The 17,361-nt window shown below is 40.1% G+C and overlaps 1 protein-coding gene across 2 annotated transcripts in view; it reads right to left on the bottom strand.

Moving 5' to 3' along the window:
- Positions 1 to 12,093, bottom strand: part of LOC148413670 (leucine-rich repeat and immunoglobulin-like domain-containing nogo receptor-interacting protein 2) — a 169,985-nt gene extending 157,892 nt beyond the window's left edge. For both annotated transcript variants that reach the window (XM_088431477.1, XM_088431478.1), the window contains exon 1: positions 11,627 to 12,093. The gene's annotated coding sequence lies outside the window, so the exon portion shown is untranslated. The remainder of the gene's footprint in view (positions 1 to 11,626) is intronic.
- Positions 12,094 to 17,361: the final 5,268 nt, after the last annotated feature.

Raw genomic sequence — 17,361 nt, forward strand, 5'->3', positions numbered from 1 at the left:
TGTTGCAAATGGGAGTCCCCTGAAAATGCATGATTAGTGTGTTATGGGGATTCCCAATGCCAGCAATATGCATTTTTATACACATACACAATAAACAGCAATATAGGAAGTTTGACCATGCCAGCTTCACACCAGGTATGTTTCGCATCCTTTTGTGCAAAAAGCAAACTGATAATACAAAGAAATAATAAATAAAACACAAAAAAAAAAACCTCCCAAATATCATTAAAACTGTCTTTTAACCTCTCGTGAGGTGGGAAGTATTTATTATTTTGCATAACCCTTACCCTCAGAAACAAAATATCCAAACCCAACTTTTTACCAACTTCAAAAGGAACCCTTGATCCCCTACCACAAATCCTGACTCTCGTCCCTAAAACCAAACCCCTAAGCAAAACCAATCTTGAAACTGCAACCTGAATTTCTAACCACAATCTCTGAACCTAAACTATCAAACTAACTAACTTCAAACCTTTTAAATCTAACACTTTACCCTAAAACATAACCCCTAATCCCACATTTACCATGATTGAAATCATCCATCGATGTATCTTTGACTATAAGACAAAATTCAGTGCTGAAGTGACATCTGTTATTGGTATACTACACCCAAGAAAATGCATCTTTTTGCCATCATTGCAGTTTTAGGGGAGGAAGTATCACATCTTTGTGGCATCCAAACACCACAGACAGCCTAACTATGACAAACAGCGATTGCTTGTGACGCTCTACAAGATGTCAGCAGACAGACCAACTTCACGAGACGGGCGCGACACATCACATAGCTCCCTCACAAGTCTACTCAACAGCTTTAAAATGCCATTTTCTGTTCTGTCTCTGTAAAAATGGCTGCTTGTGTGCTTTCAGCCATCCTATGGTGACATTAAATAAAGCCCCCGGGGTCCCGCTATGGATTTAGCGTATTAGCTCTATGGTAGTGTTTCTCAACCTTTATTGAGAAAGCACATAGCCCCGGACATGACATCAAGACGAGGTGCACAGGTGTACCATGTCTATTTGTGTGTTTGTGAGAGTGTGTGTATTTGTATTTGCAAGTACGTTTGAGCATAGTTTTAAGTACGTTTTAACATTCTTATTCGAGCATTTTTTAAAATATGTTTTAACATTCTTATTTGTGCATATTTTTAAATAAGTTTTAACATTCTTATTTGAACATACCTAACAAGAACATTTGAAACTGTTTTCCAGTCAAACATTTTTACTGAACTCCACATTAGCGACTCCATAACTCTGTATTTATGATGATGATTATCATTATCAAGATTTGATTCTTGAGTCCTATTATTATTAGCAATCAAATGACAAGGACGTTTGTCAGTCTGTGCCCATTCTTTCTTTGGAGGTTTTTTTTTTTTTAATGGATTACTTGCATGTTTTCCCTACGTAGTACCATACAAAAGCTATTTTTCCTGGACAGCTCACAAAAAAGTGATTAAAATAATCAAAATACATACATGTGCTTCATTTCACATTTATATAAACCTTGTTGTTGTCATGGTAAAGGAACCATCATGGTCCTGTATGATTTGTTTGCAAACACAGAGCAAGAAGAACAAAAAGATGAAACTGTGTATGTTTTTATTTAACTATAGAGAATACATACAAAATCGAAGATAGATGTTGACATTATTAAAGAGATTGAAAACAGGTTATTTCATTTTTTGAGAAAAACAAAGGAAAAATCATGTGCAAACATGCAGGTTAAATCCACCCGTAGGTAAGGATGTGAGTCACACTCTTTCTGTGTGCCTCAGCCCGTGCCACATGGGTGAGGTCGTGCATCACCTCTCAGCATTTGACCACACAGCACCATCTCTGAGTGGACGCAGCATGAGTCGGCCAACAAACCGGAAATAAGCTTAATAACAAGAGTGGCCTTCATTACTCTTTTCATAAAGATGGGTTGCAAAGCTGGCTATTTAGGACCAAGGTGAAGCATTCCTTTAATTTAGCTGCACTCATTAAAGTGCTATACAAGGTTATTGGCAAACGGCTACGGTTCATTCCATCAGACCACAAATTTAATGATGTCCTCATTGTGCACAAACGATGTGGAACAAGGTGACAGTCCTCAGTGAAACAGGTTGTAAGAGGTCGGCAGCAAATACATCAAGAGTGGTACATTTAAAACATTCTTTTTTTACTAAGGTGTCTTAGTAAAATTGGAAATACGAAATTTGTTCATAGAGAGGTGAGGAATAGACTGGTAGTAAACAAATCTCCTAAAACTCACTGTACAATGGAAAGAGAGTATATATATTACATATATACACATATACAGCGTATTTTATGATGAGAATTTGAGTGACCAGATAATCTCGGTTGTTTACGATAGGTCTCAATTTTTGTCATAGGAAACATTTTGGCAGGGGTGTGGAAACGTTTCATCCCCACAATAGACTTTTCATGGACTGCAATAACATGCAAGTGGTCAAAAGCAAAGAACTTCAACTGTTTTCTTGCTATAGCTGTTTTAAATCTTCAACATATTAAATATTTGTTTTCTTGAATCAACACGGATACAATAAAGCACAACTTTAAAAGCTTTATCACTGGTTTTTAACGAACTAGATAACCCTCGTACAGGTTTTATAAGCATGGGCCAATGAGTTCCAATAAAGGAGCGGACTCAAGCCAAATGAACGTCACCAGAGACAATAGTGACGTCAACTATGAGTCAACATTTGTTTCACCCCGGCAGCAACAACAAAAGCTGCCACTCTTGTTTGGACTAAACTCCCATGAGCAACTATCATATTATTTATCATTTCAGCTTTCATAACACCGAGCATCGGTGGCGGAGGCAGCAGCTGGGAGTTAATGCTCTATGACGTACAATCAAAAATGTACTATACAAAAAAAAAGGGCCAGGGGGGTGATGTCATATTCTGTACAATATGCATTAAGTAATACATAATGTATAGAGCTGCATGCACATGCATATTTAAACTCCACATTTATAATATATCATGAAAAATATTATGTGCTTGGAATTTTTTAAAGCAAAGAGCAGGTTGCCACTAACAGCACAGTTTTTGCAACGCTACGCTAGTTTTAGAAGTGCACATGAAACGCTGTCTCCACTGATTACTGGCGCTGCAACATCTGAGTCGGCCCAGCAGGCGCGCAGCGACCGCGCCAGAGCGCCACACCACATCGCCCGTTTGATGCCCGTAAAGCACCGACCTTTTGATCTAATTTTAGCGAAGCGCCTCACCCGTCACTCCGACACTCAATAGCATCAGCACATCCACAACGCCAAGGCAAAAAAAAATCGTCGGTTTGTGCTGAGAGGGGCAGTCAGGGCCCTATGCATTGGAGGTATTCTAATGATGATTTGAAGTCCCGGCAAGAAATACCAATTAATGGTACATTTAAACTATATTTTTTTCATGCAGGTCATATTTTATTAGTTTTTTTTTTTATTTATCTACCACACCTCAAAGGCCGGTCCCTAAAAATATTGTCTAACATTAAACCTGTCAATGGGGCAAAAAATGTTGGGAACCATTGTCATAGAGGCTGTATTTAAGCTCTATTTTCTCAGTGGCACATCAGAACGTGAAATTCCACAGCTGTCATGTGAGGTGTACTTCCTGGTTTCTATCTGAGTCTGGTTTCTGAGTTTACTTTCTGAGTCTTGCTTTCCTTGTCTAGTTTCTGATGCTTGTTGTAAAACTGTTTTTTTTTTTTTTTTTTTGGGATATATGAATATCTAGGAAAAAGCAATCCCCAAAGAAGCTTGATGACACCAGGAGTATGGGATTCCATTACAATGAAGAAAGGTTCCTTTTGGGCCTTTTTGGCCAGTGGGGCTATGGAGCCAGCTTGAGTGCACAGCATAACGCGGCTTCAGTGGTCAATGAGGCAAAATGTCAAGTATGGGAGTAGTTTGATGAGACTATGAAAAATGACTTCCGGACAGCTTTGAGGAAATTCTGGTCCACCGTTCGGCATCTCAGAAGGAGAAAACAGCTCAACATTAACACAGTGTACAGTGGAGATGGGGCGCTTTTGACCTTGACCTGACCTCGAATGAAAACTGTTAATCTTGATTTGTATCGGAAACAAGGTGTCTTTTTAGAATCTAAATGTTGTCTTACAACTGTCATAATATTTAGCAAGGTATCCAATATAAAATGGCAGCAGCAGTTCTGATGAAATCAGTTTGAATTTCCTCAGTTCTCCGTCAAACACACATCTCATGCCAACCGTCTTCAAAATTTCATACAATTTCTGATGTCATAGTTAGGGATCATGTTGCTTTTAAATTGTATCCAATACAATCAGGTCAGCTGAGTTTATGTGAGAAGAAACATCTGTTAATGATCCTCTATAGGAGCATCCATTAGGGTTTCCACTACTCGCTTAAATGCTATGAGCTGCTCCGTCAGCTGCTCTCAAACACTCGAGTGTTGTTTAATTGCTCGTTTATGTCCGACACCGCTCGATGTGAATGCTGCCGCCCCTCTCTTGTCCCGAATAGTCCTCGCTGCTGTGCCATTTCCCCGTACCCCGTCCTCGTTCCATCTGCTGTTTCCGTGTCACCAAAGATCTTAACCGTCGCCTAGCTGAGTTCAAATATTCGCTTTGCACGCTTTCAAACAAGAGCTTACCAACACTTGGAAATAATTGAGTCTCAGCGGGGCCAGCGGCAGAGAAGAGCATGGTGGGGCGAGGGGGCGGCATACAGAGGAAGTGATCAAATGTGGCCTTCAGCCAAGTGCCTTTGTAGATGGTCTTTGTGTTGCCATTGATCCGGAGGCGGATACACCCGAGGAATACATTATTTATGCACTTCTGCTTTTTTCCCTGTTCCCTATCCTGTCGACAGTTGAAAGTAGCAAGACGCTAAAAGGTAATGGGATCAGAGGGGTGTCGCCGCAGTTAAAGAAAGAAAACGAGGGCCACCGAGGAGGAAGACCAAAGGCGATGGACAACGGCTTTTTCTCTCAAGTCATCGACCGCACTGTACACAAAGTGTTTTTGTTGTAGGCATGCAAAGTTCATTCAAGACAATTTGGACCTAAAAAAGTTCAAATTCTCATAACATGCTTTTTATATTCGATAGAAAGAAAATGGAACACTGCGGCAAAGCAGAGACTGTGGCATACAATATCCTGGAGTCCAGGAAGGAGCAGCAGGAGAAGCTAATATGTGTACATGTGTGTTTGAAACTTTTTTGAACCTGTTTAAAACTAGTTAAACTCAGTTAGACTCAGAAACTAAAACACAAACACAAAGACAATTTAGCATGGCCACCAAGCAGGTTGCTGAGAAAATTCACAGCATGAATTGTTTTGGGAAGAACAGCTTGGCAAGCTAAGGCTAGCCTGTGTTTTTATTGTCAAAGCCAATTTGATTTTATTGACTTTTATTACTTGGGAATAAATGAGGTCTCAGGCAAATTTTATTCAAGAGGAGACTGAGAAGTTATAGATATATGGAAACATTGTGAACACTTCTTCTGAATAACGGCAAGGCTTCAATATCCCTCAAGAGGAAACTCCATTTTCTACTTGCACAAAACCTTTAATTTTCCTCTTCTAATGTGAAATTTGAATTTCAAATAAACATTGCACTCAGTCTCTTACCATAACACACACACATACACAAACACAAGCATAGGAATTCAGTGTAATGAATGTTGACGCTCCATTTGTGTCAGTCACATTCAAACAGGGCTGATTCAACGTTGTCACTCACATGTATCTCCTTTCATCTGCTTTACTCACGACTTTGCTAATTTAAGTCACGCTGGTAGGAACACAACAGTTTTGAAGGCAAATGATCATACGTAAAATATACACATTAGAAACACACATTAAAACACATTTTCCCACTTGCTGTTTTCAATTACAAATGACATCACCAGTGCTCATTTTACCTCTGAAAACTGTTGAGTACCGCAATACAAAAAAAACTATGGGTCCCAAACGAAATGTTTGGAATCTCAAAAATTGTGCGGTAAAATCGACAAAGTCCAATGTTCAAATTGCATTTACAAAAGGCGAGCAAAAACCAACAACAGGTTTTAACATATGTCAAAATAAATATATGTATATGGCCCACAACTTGATGAGAGCCGAAAAACCGTAAGCAGCATTATGTTTCTGAGATCTACACATTAAAATATTACAATATTGATGATCAAACCCAGAAGACAGAGTTTTTATGCAACACACATTTGATGAGTGCAGTTCTAGGGGTGAAAAAAATATTTAATAAATGGGGGGATTTTTTTGAAAGAACTGGGCCTTAATTGCATTGCCATTCTTTTCAATGGAAACAGAAGTTTTAGAAGTTTTTAGATTCTAACACAAATGCAATCATGGAACAAATTTAACTCAAAGTTCAATCGTTTGGTTGATGTTATAACGTGTGCCGTTGGATGCCCCCAGTGTCATCCCACTCCCAACAATGCACTTTTTCTAGTTTGAGGTCGGAAACGGCCCACTTTCCTGGAATGTGTCTAATGTAATATTGTCCTGGTATCTCGTATGTGAACTACGATTTATATTCCCTGGAGCTATACACACACACACCACACACATGCACACACAAACACACCCACATAAAACTATATTTAATCTCAATACAGTCGCTACACAAAGCCCCTCCAGGCTTGGAGCAGAAGATGGAGTTGGACAAGTTGACCTCCCCCGAGGTGGTCCTTAGAATGCTGACCCCCACCCATCCCAAACTCTTTCATCCATCTAGAAAATAGCTCCTCAAGCCGCAGGAATTGAAGAGCAAACCCAGCAGCTAATTAAAGCTCATTGATTTTGCATTCAGGAGGCGTGACGACGACATGCGTTGACAAGACTAGAGGCTCATGTTTACTCGTGACGAAGGTCAATGAGCACTGCGGTGCATTGTGACTGACGATGTATGTATTTGCAGATGTCATTAAAAGCTTCATTTGAAAACCTAACCCATGCTCAGGACCCTCATTTGGAACCAGTCACAAATTAAAATGTGATTCAAAACTCTGATTCGATCTTTAATCCATGTAAGCCTAAAACCTTCATTCCAAACCCAAATTACAGGTTTGAAAAACTGTCTCAGCCTCAAAACTCAAATTTAGAACCTGAATCACATTTGAAAGTGAAAATCCCAAACTTAAAACCTTACTTAAACCAGTCTTGCAACTCAAATTTCTAAATTTCAACATAAAGGTTCAAAACCCCATTTTTTTATGTTACCATAGATTGAAACCCAAACTTTTGTTTGTCACATTTTAAAACAACTTAATTTTGTTTGTTCGGAATGATTTGAGTTCAGACTGCTGACTGTGCACTACTCAGTTGTTTGTTTTAATGGAGGTCAAAGTCACCGCAGAAAGTGTCTACTTTTAAACTACCTGAGGGGCTCTCTCTTGCTCCCCGCCATGTCTGGAGCCCTTTGTTTTTTATGAGCCCTGTCACCCCCTCGACCTCCCCTAATGCTTCTTACCCACACTCTCACAAAGGGGACTCCTGCTAAAGTGGCGCAGCGCTCGTTTGGAAGGTCACGCTTCAACGCAACACCAGGAGCCAGACTCATGTCTCGAAGACCTAGCCCCATGGCCCACACAGCCCTTTTCCCTTCTCACTGCAGATCCTCTCGTCCACCTGCCTTAAAATTAAGAAAAACAAAAAGCCCCTCGCTGCCAGAAGCACTCAGCCTACATCCAACACATCATGGTTACCAAATAATGACCAATAGACCACTTTAGATTTGAATTATGGAAATACCCAACAACAATGCGGTAATTCTGTAGATCCCGCATGTTAAATGTTCACCTGATTCAATATTATCAATAAATTCAAGTAAAATGTACATTTGCATCTTAATATTACTCTGTCTGAAATATGTATCTCATTTTCATGAAGGTGGGACCAGACAAGTGTCCAACCCTGACTAAACTCAGCACACAAACTGACGCCTTTCTATACTGCTAGTACCAATGAATAACCAATGATGAGTGAGCGAGCACATCTCATAAACGACACATCTGCTGGAGCATATTGCCACGGTGGTCTCGTGGGGGCGCATTCAGAATTGGTGGGATCGAGTGCAAATTTTTGCCGCATTCACTTCCAGCTGACCCGACGGAGCCAATTACAATTAAGCATATTGCCACCTCAAATATGGTGAAATGATTCGAAGTGATGATACTCCACATACTGAGATTAGATGAATAAGTCTACAGTAAAAGTTTCATGTGATACTTCATCAGTCCCAACTGTAGCCAAAGGTCTTTGCAGAGAGAGAGAGAGAGAGAGAGAGAAAAAAAAAAACAAAGAATAGAATTTGAAACCCAGTCTTTGTCTCTCTGTCATCATTGATTTTTTTTTTTTCTCTCCATGTCCTTGGACAAGCTAAAAATACAGTGTAGTGCTTCTGTGTGAAGGACTTGTTTTTGACATTGCCCTTCAAGTTGAATAGCATCAACATATTAATCGAACATACATGGGTTTCCAAGTGACAAATGGGTGGCAGGTTGTAACAGTGGTAAATTGTCGCGGTCGTTTATTCACCTTCTCTGTGCCGATGCATAGCTCTTTTAGGCACTCTGTGGTTACTGTATGCAGCTTCGCTATTTGATAAAAAAAAAAAAAAGTGAATTATCGATGATATTCAAGATTTTTTTTTTATGATGACTTATCTAAACGTTCATTAAAACAACAAAAGTCTTCTTGTGCTGTAAAATGTCACTCAGAGGAAAACATTTTTGTAAGCTTCTGCTTTTATTGCCTTGACACTTGGCCTTGCCCTTTATTGAACACGGAAAGGGTTTTAACTGGTGCATTGTACTCCTTTGGGGTACGTTAATAAAGGCCATCCTTCAATATCTTTTAACCCTCTGTCATCGATTTTAAGCATGTTGGGCATTGTGCCCAACATTGCTTCAATTTTACAAATGGAAAAATGTAAAAAAAGAAATAAGAAAAACATTTGACAAGGTTTCATATTCTTTTGAAGATAAATCTAAACATTCAAACACTAACTAGCACTGGTGTGGGCACTTCATCTGAGATATTTTGACAAAAGCTATCACATTTCTCAAATCCAGCCTTTAGCTACTCACCTCTACTCGGTGACGAGCTCTCTGCGCCGCACCATGTCTTCCGCATTCATCCGCCCCTTTCCACTCCGACCCACTGTGTGACTTTTTTGTTGGCTTTGTTATTTTCCGTTTGTGACCGCATGGTGCGAAATTGCTCAGATGATGCACTCTCTAGAAGGGAGTGGGTGGGGATGAACGGCTTGACTCCAATCCCATCGTTAAACAGTGAGGAAACCAATCAAAACACTCAATTCCTTCATGAACGTCAAGTGACTATCCCAAACGATCCACGGCCCCGGTACCTGTCTGCAGGCCATTTGCACTCGGGTGCACATATATAAATTAATCAACAAAAGCCAAGAATACACTTCCTAAAACTGAGTAGCAACATTTCACTCTAAAATGCCTTGGTCTTGAGATTTCATCATATGCTGCAAAGATTTAGACAGTTCTCCCAGAAGAATAACAAAAAAAAAAAAAGTCTAATATTTCTTACAATGGGATACATTTCACTCTGCAATGTCCTATTGGTATTTCAGTAATATCGGTTAGTGTCCGATTCTAATGTTATCATACACTTGAGAAAACACTTTAATATCGTAATATTGCATGCCCAGCTTTAAAATTGGTTAATTGATTGCAGTGAACAGAAACGATGTTGGTCATGCTAATTATCTTTGTTTTTTTGTTTTGCTAGCAGGTCTACAGTAGTTCATCAGTTTGACATGTTAAGTGACAGCTGGTAGCAAATGTTAAAGTTATACTTACAAGTAGTTGAAGAATAATTGTTGAGATTAACGAAGATATGACTTGTGCCAAAAGGGGAAAAATGTCATTGGGCTCGCCAACTCAATCCTTGGAATGTAAATTGTTGCCAACTCAAATTCAAACTTCAAATGTAGCCCTAAACATAACCAAGACCACTCTGTCCGACACTTGGTTACACATCTGTACTCCAGAAAGCCTTGATCGTCCTAAGGCAGGGGTGTCAAGATCCAGTCCTCAAGGGCCACTGTCCTGCATGTTTTCCAGGTTACTTTCCGCAACACACCTGATTCAAATGATCAACTTATCAACACGCTCAGCAAAAGCCTGATAAAGATCCCGATTATTTGAATCAGGTGTGTGAGGGAAAGAAACCTGGAAAACATGCAGGACAGTGGCCCTTGAGGACCGAGTTTGGACACCCCTGTCCTAAGCTGTCATGGCGCTGCATGCAGATGCAAGAGATTGCATGCCGGATGCAGACAAAGCTACCTGAAGTGTAAAATTGCTCACTAGGTAGCGTTGAAAATATGCTGCGGGTTAACAGTGACTGCAATATCGGAAAACCCGGAGGGACTGATTACGGAGCACTGTTCCACATTTTAATCCCACACACTCTTGGGGGTGCCCCACAATTTGGGAATCGCCTCATGTAAGACCCTGAGGGACACCTAAAACTATCTTTTATCATGAAGCAGCGCAGCAAGATGTAATGCTCGGTACCCACAAAATAAATCCGGGTGTTTCCTATGTGTGAAAATCTGCCGCCAACAGTGGTGAATAACACGTACACCCCCGCCCATCCGTCCGCCTGTCCATCCGGTGAGTCAGAGGCTGCATAATCATACACTATAGACAAAATGTACACTAAAAAAGACCAGTAAAAAAAAAACTGAATATAACCCATTTTACACAGAGATTGGCAAGGTTGCAACCCATTAAATGTTGGGGCACACCTAATTCAAACCAGTGTAGATGTTCGCTTTTAATCACACCTTTGGACACAAAGAAACATTAAAGGCAGTGGGTAGAGGCACAAGCTTCTCACCCACGCAGACACCACTTACATTAAACTCACCATCCACTCGAATAACCGCTGATAGGTGGACTAAACGAACAGAACATTTGAGTGCATCCATGCAGTCGGACTGCTTTTGCAGTGGTCACTTGAGCCACCTATCGGCTTGTCATCAACTTCTCATCATCAGCCGGCACTGCACAGGGGGAAATACTTCTTAGATTCCTTTTTTTGTGCATCTACTCACACAAAAGGGGATATTGAATTGTCACCAGGTAGGTTAGCATTCAGTCGTTTTAAATATTTTACAAGGGTGCCCCGACGACACAGGATTCACATCAATATTTTAAAAGCTTTTTCTTTCTTTACCTGGCTGCCTTGTGGTGACACAAACAGACATATGAGGCGTTTAACTTTTTATTTAGGGGGTAAAAAATGAATTAAAAAAACACCCCCTCTCCAAAAAAAGGGAGGGGGGGGGGCAGGAGGCTGAAATTGGAGACAAGCAAGCAAGTCACAATGAATCCTCTGTGGCGGTGGGATTTAACATGCATACAGCATCTCGTTAGCGGGCAGTGGTGGAAGGCGAATCCACGCGCTCAGGTGCAAACTGGCGCACAATATGCAGTCAAAGTGCGGAGCGCACATCTGACTTCCCCACCCCATCTCCACCCCAAAACAAAAAAAAAAAAAGAAAGAGTGTGGCAGTAAGCATACATTCAGATGACAGCAGATTGGAACTTTGCGCAAACGATGCGTTCAAGCCTTACCTCGTCGCAGTAACAGGAGATGAAAAAAAATCCACCTCCAAGTCTCTCTCAATCCGAATCCGATCCGAATTTACTTGGCGCGACGGACGCCTAATCCGTGTGAAAAGGGTAGGATTGTTGAGGAATGCGTCCGTGGATAATTCCTCCACCTCGATGGTGAACTTGAAAATCTCCACAAGCGCTCCTCGTCGCCTTCTTCGCGGCTCCAGCCGGGCGAGGGAGGGTAGGGGTGGGGGACTGCACAGGGTGATTGTGGTGCGGAGGAGTGGAAACTTTCAAGCAGCTGAATCCCAGACGAGAGCAAGGGACGGCAAGACTATTCCTCTCGGCCGTGTGTCCACCCGTCGCCTATTGATTTTGGCCGCTCGCGGCTCTCCACCGCTCGGCGCCACCTGCACTCCGGAACATCGTCTCATGCAGGATGGATGCTGAGACAGCAGCGGAATTGGGAGGCTCGCTCTCTCTCCCTCTCCGCCACTCTCGCTTTCTCTCTCCGTCCTCCCACACGCCGCCGCCTCCTCCTCCTCCCTGCACCTTTCCTCCCCGTTCTACTCCCCATCTTCATCACAGTTGCTTCCAATTCAAAACTCTCACGCATATTCTCACAGAAACCGCCGGGAATGTGTCAGCGTCAAATTACACAACATACATCAGAATTAAGAAAACTGTGGATGAATTTAAAACAAAACAAAACAAAAAAACGTTATTAAACCGCAGGCTTGCTGGTGCCTCTCCCAGCTGACTTCGGGCAGTAGGCGGGTGACAACCTGAACTGGTTGCCAGCCAATTGCAGTACCGTACTTCTTTTCTTGAGAAGTACAATATATCTCAAAATTGGGTACACATATACAAGGCTCCCAAAGCAGTCAGTTCTATAATTTTTTTGTATTGTGCATTTTCTGGAAAGTTTGATCAAGTATTTTTTGAACGTTCTAGTTTCAAGTGTCTCACAAAATTATATTATTAAGTTATATTTGACTTATTTTGGAATTATTTTTTTTGTTTTTATTCATTTTTTAATTTTTAGTTTCTTGAATTCAAGTGCCACTTGGAAGAGGACCAAATAATGATGGCGCAAGTGGCGCACAGACACAGACTGCAGACGGCCATGTTGACAACAACAACAACAAAAAAAAGTCCACAAATGTTTTGTTGATTCTAATCGCCATGTCAGGTCAGTTAGGCTGTCAAGTTGGTATGGAGGAAGATATGATAATTTGTTTAATCGCCTGACCTTAGCACCAGTCTGTCACTGAGTCTTGATGACATGCCATGAATTGAAAATAATAATTTAAAAAATGGTGGCTAGCTAATGGGTGAGCCAAAGTCATCAGACTTAGAAAAATCCATACAAAAAAGCAGTGTCCAAAAACACAGACAAACAAGTTGAAGCTGAGAAACATGACGGAGATGAAGTCGAAAGGCATTATCGTCACCAAACTCAAAGGATGAATCGACCCACAAGTAGACTTGTTACAGACTCTTAAATGAGTTTGCTGAGCGCAAGACCCGCAAGATGAAATATAATGAGTGTGTTTAGCATCTTTTTGTTATGAGGTGGAGTTAGTGGGATTGGACCTATGGCATAACTTTTTGTTTTTGGTGCCACAATTAGCTTTTTGCATTATATTCAAATAGATTTGCTCATAAAAAGAATACATTGGATTTTTTTTTTTTTGGTGGCATTTAACTGCTCAGTGTCAAAATAACTATTTTAAAACTGAAACCTCTCCAAAAACCATGGTAACAAAAAGCTGCATACTCTTGTGTTTAAGGCTGGACACTCAATGAAGGCTTTTTTTATTTGTTTGTTTGTTTGTTTTTTGCACCTGGCATATCACTATGATGTTAAGCCACTGGTAGTTGGTATAAAACATTAGAGAACAACTGCTCTAAATTATATTTGTATTCGAATTTTAGGAGTTATTTTGTCATTTGTATATAGAAGACAACAACAATGCAAAAAAATATTTCTTGTACTTGACTAAAAGTTACATCACACTGCCTCATGATATGGTATGGGATTTGCAAATGTCACAATACTGCAAAAAAGGTTAGCCATGTTACCCAAGCAAGTCTTTTTCAGTCAATAGGAAGTGGTAAAATGGCCGTCCCCTGAAATGGATAACATTCTGTAGATTGTATTCATAATCTTCGAATGCATTATCAATCAGAATACAGTACTGTGTTTGGACTGGTGGGAACTTAGAGCATTATTGTACAGAAAACCTTTGACTTGATTTGCCCTTTAAATGTTTCAAATGTCGGCTCATTCGATTTTAGTGAGCATTCAATTCTGTTTGGATAACATACCATTACTAGACATTAATATACAATTTCTCAAGGACAACTTTTTGCAGTTGACTTGAAAATGGCCGAAATAACCCAAATTTGAACACTATCCATTTGTTTTATTGAATTGATATTTTATTTTGTGTTCATAAGGCAAACTGGAATGTCACGAGCCAATTATTGGGACTACAAACCCAAAATATCCACTGGCTCTTAGATTCGATCTCAGAGTAACATTGCATTGAAAGTAAATTCCAATTCTTACCCTCCCCTTTCCCTATGCCTCCCAACCCACCACGCTGCATCCCATCCAAGCTAAATTCATTTATTTACACAGAAGCCATTAAGCCTGCACACTATTTGTCATGCATGCAAGCCAAATGACAACAAGGCACACTGCTTTCGCACACCTGCTGTGAATAAATGACATAGCTAAAGCCTCACAATTACTGTGTTATAAATCCGGACCACATATGAACAATTGCGGGCAACAATCTTTTCAGGGAGATTTTCATTTCATTTCGTTTCAGATATAAAGTGTAATTTTATGTATTTCGATACTTCATTATTAAATTGCTTCAGAAACAATGTAAAAGTCTTAGGGCATTACATGTTTCACACAAAAAGACACAAATATAAAATGAAAAACAATAGACAAGCCAAAAAAAAATGCACCACCACTATGCACACACATAAAGACACACGTAATCACATAACCAATAAACATAAGCAATCACTTAACCACCAGAAATGCACAGCAACACAATACATAAAGCATTACAAACCTACAGAACATTAACAAATGCAAGAAACACACAACCAAGAAAGCAAAAATACCACAAATAACAAAAAGTCCAAATAAACAGTGAAAAAAATAAACAATCAAAAAAAAAAATAAACCCACACACAAATATTCAAACACAACCAGAAATAAATCTAGTATGAAGACAGGCTAGAAGTTATACCTCGTGGGGTCCAGGGGCATGCTGTCTGGGAAGATCATTTGGAATTTCTTTTCAAATTTAACAACAACAAAATATATGGATTTTGAAAGACAAGTAGAAATGGAAGACAGTATCAATATATAATAAAGTATCCATACAAAATCACATCATGTGTATGCCTACATACCTTGTTTTTGCTCCATTCTTCGAATGATAAACGGTAGGTGCACCTGGTTCACAAACATAACAAATCTAAAATACAGTTGGCCAAACTAAAAAAAAAAAAAGCTTCTCTATATCCATGAATGTGGACTTTTCGTGAATGTACACAGGAAACATTCACACTGAAATATTTTTAGCTCCATGTGAGAACCATGCTACAGCTTGCATACAAGCCTGGCTAAAGATTGATGGTTGAGGCGCCAGCACGCCTCCGCCTGCATTGTCAGGCGAATGCAGCTTCCGACCAACTGGTCCAGTCGGCACTTCCCAGCAATGCCAACCACCTTGTCTTGTTGCTTTGTCACGCCAACTTTTCTGGAAACTCCGCTCTGAACAACCGAACAACCAACAGTGAATGCCCGTGACCTTCCATTCCTCAGATGACAATTCATTAAAAACTGGCATAATTGTGTAAAGGGTATTACCGTATGACCTCATTTAAGAATAGTTCAATTCCAAGTTTGAATTTGGAATACACAGCAATGTCATACGTCAAAACAGGCAGAAATGTTGCTGGCTTCTTTTTGCTCATCGAAGATGAACTGATGCAATACAGAAAGCGTGCTGCAAACCTTCAGATTTTGTTACAGAGATTGAACTAGATCTTATACAATTTAAGACCCAGCCTAACCGAGAAAGTGGTGCAACATGATTTTGCTAGATTAGATGGAGGCGCAGGCAGACATCAAGCGCTCTGCGGGGACCTGTGTGGTGGATGTTGTAGTATTTCATTCTTAAATATGACAACAATGTGGGATAATCACTCCACATCATTGCAGATTATAATTTATTCAACAAATTATAATCATCCATGAACAGAGCAGATTGGACCCACTTAACTTTAGCAAGTGTCCAATTGATCACGTCACATGCACCGCTGAATATATCATGCACAAGTGGAGATCTTGCCATTACCCAGTACAAATGCATGGTTTCGGCAAATCTTTTTCTTCTTTCGCAATGTCCGATTTGGCATGCTATACAACCGCCCTGACTTTAATTCAAATGCAAGATGCAGCTACGATTGCTCATGACTATGTCATGTTTCGTCCCAAAACGGTACATCTGGCCCACTGCACACAAGTCTGCCTTTACATAGTCTAGGGAAACATGAAAATAAGGAAAATGCGCACATGCTGTGTTTTGTGATAGACTTGCTCTGAACATGGAAATTGGGCCCCCAATATATTAATCCATTTGAGAATTACATAGATTGGGTTTGTACTGCGTTCAAATGACTAGATGGTAGATTACAAAAAATGAAAAATTACATTTCATTTTTAAACATGTCTCAACTAGGGAGTGGCACTGTGTCTTTTAGACAAGATTTAATTTCTTGTGTATTACATGTGCTGTACAAATTATAAAAATTGCTCTCATTTAAATTCACTTCAAGTTGTCATTGTTTAAGCCCTTCAAAAACACCGTTACAGGTTTTAAAGAGAAAGTCAGTGAGTCAGTCATCAGTGTTGAAATACTAAGACATGGAGGGTTGAAAACAAATGGTGGGGCGACACATGTAGACTGTAAATCTAACAATACTGTATTTTACCCTCAGCAAAAAAATGAACATCATGGTGGTGAGTGAGTGGCAGAGCAAGTGGTGTGTATATAATGTGGCAGAAAAGAAGTTGTTAGGGCGAAAGAGGGAGTTGGAGGGTGCTGTTTTAATACAATAAATGTAAAGGCTGATTGTCAACCTTGCTTCTCCGCTTTGTTTACATTTTTGTTTTAATTTTGCATGGTAAATAATTGGTATTGTAACATACTATATATTATGTTAAGGATAAAACCATTTTTATAATGTTGACAATTTATAATTAGCAAAAAGATTTAAAAGTCATGTAAGAGCTGTAAGTATTCTTTGCTACAGCTACACGAAAACAGCTAAAACACCAATGAGAAGACTTGCACAAAAGAACAAATCACCGCCTCTCATCCTAATTGAGGCTTTTGCACTGTTGAGGTTTCTGCAAAGCGGGTATGCTTTGAGCATTTTGCGACCCAAAAGACAGACAACAAAAAACGGCGCCGATTCCTTCTGCCAGATTTGGTCTCGTCCAAGCATTCAAGCGCAGAGGCTAATCACACAGAGGCATTCAGCTGCCAGTCATCAAGTCAACGGGCCTGACTGGCTCCGTGTCATCGGCAGCGTGGTGCCACCGGGACCAACAGCTTGTCCACTTCCATGCGCTCATCAGTGCGGCGCACACAATCAATGTTTCATGAATACGAATGGCCAAATCGCACAGAAACTCTCTTAGGTCTGTATTTTTT

The sequence above is a fragment of the Hippichthys cyanospilos genome, chromosome 13, assembly GCF_059441005.1.
Source record: "Hippichthys cyanospilos isolate Australia breed blue-spotted pipefish chromosome 13, RoL_Hcya_1.0, whole genome shotgun sequence".
Taxonomy (NCBI): Eukaryota; Metazoa; Chordata; class Actinopteri; order Syngnathiformes; family Syngnathidae; genus Hippichthys; species Hippichthys cyanospilos.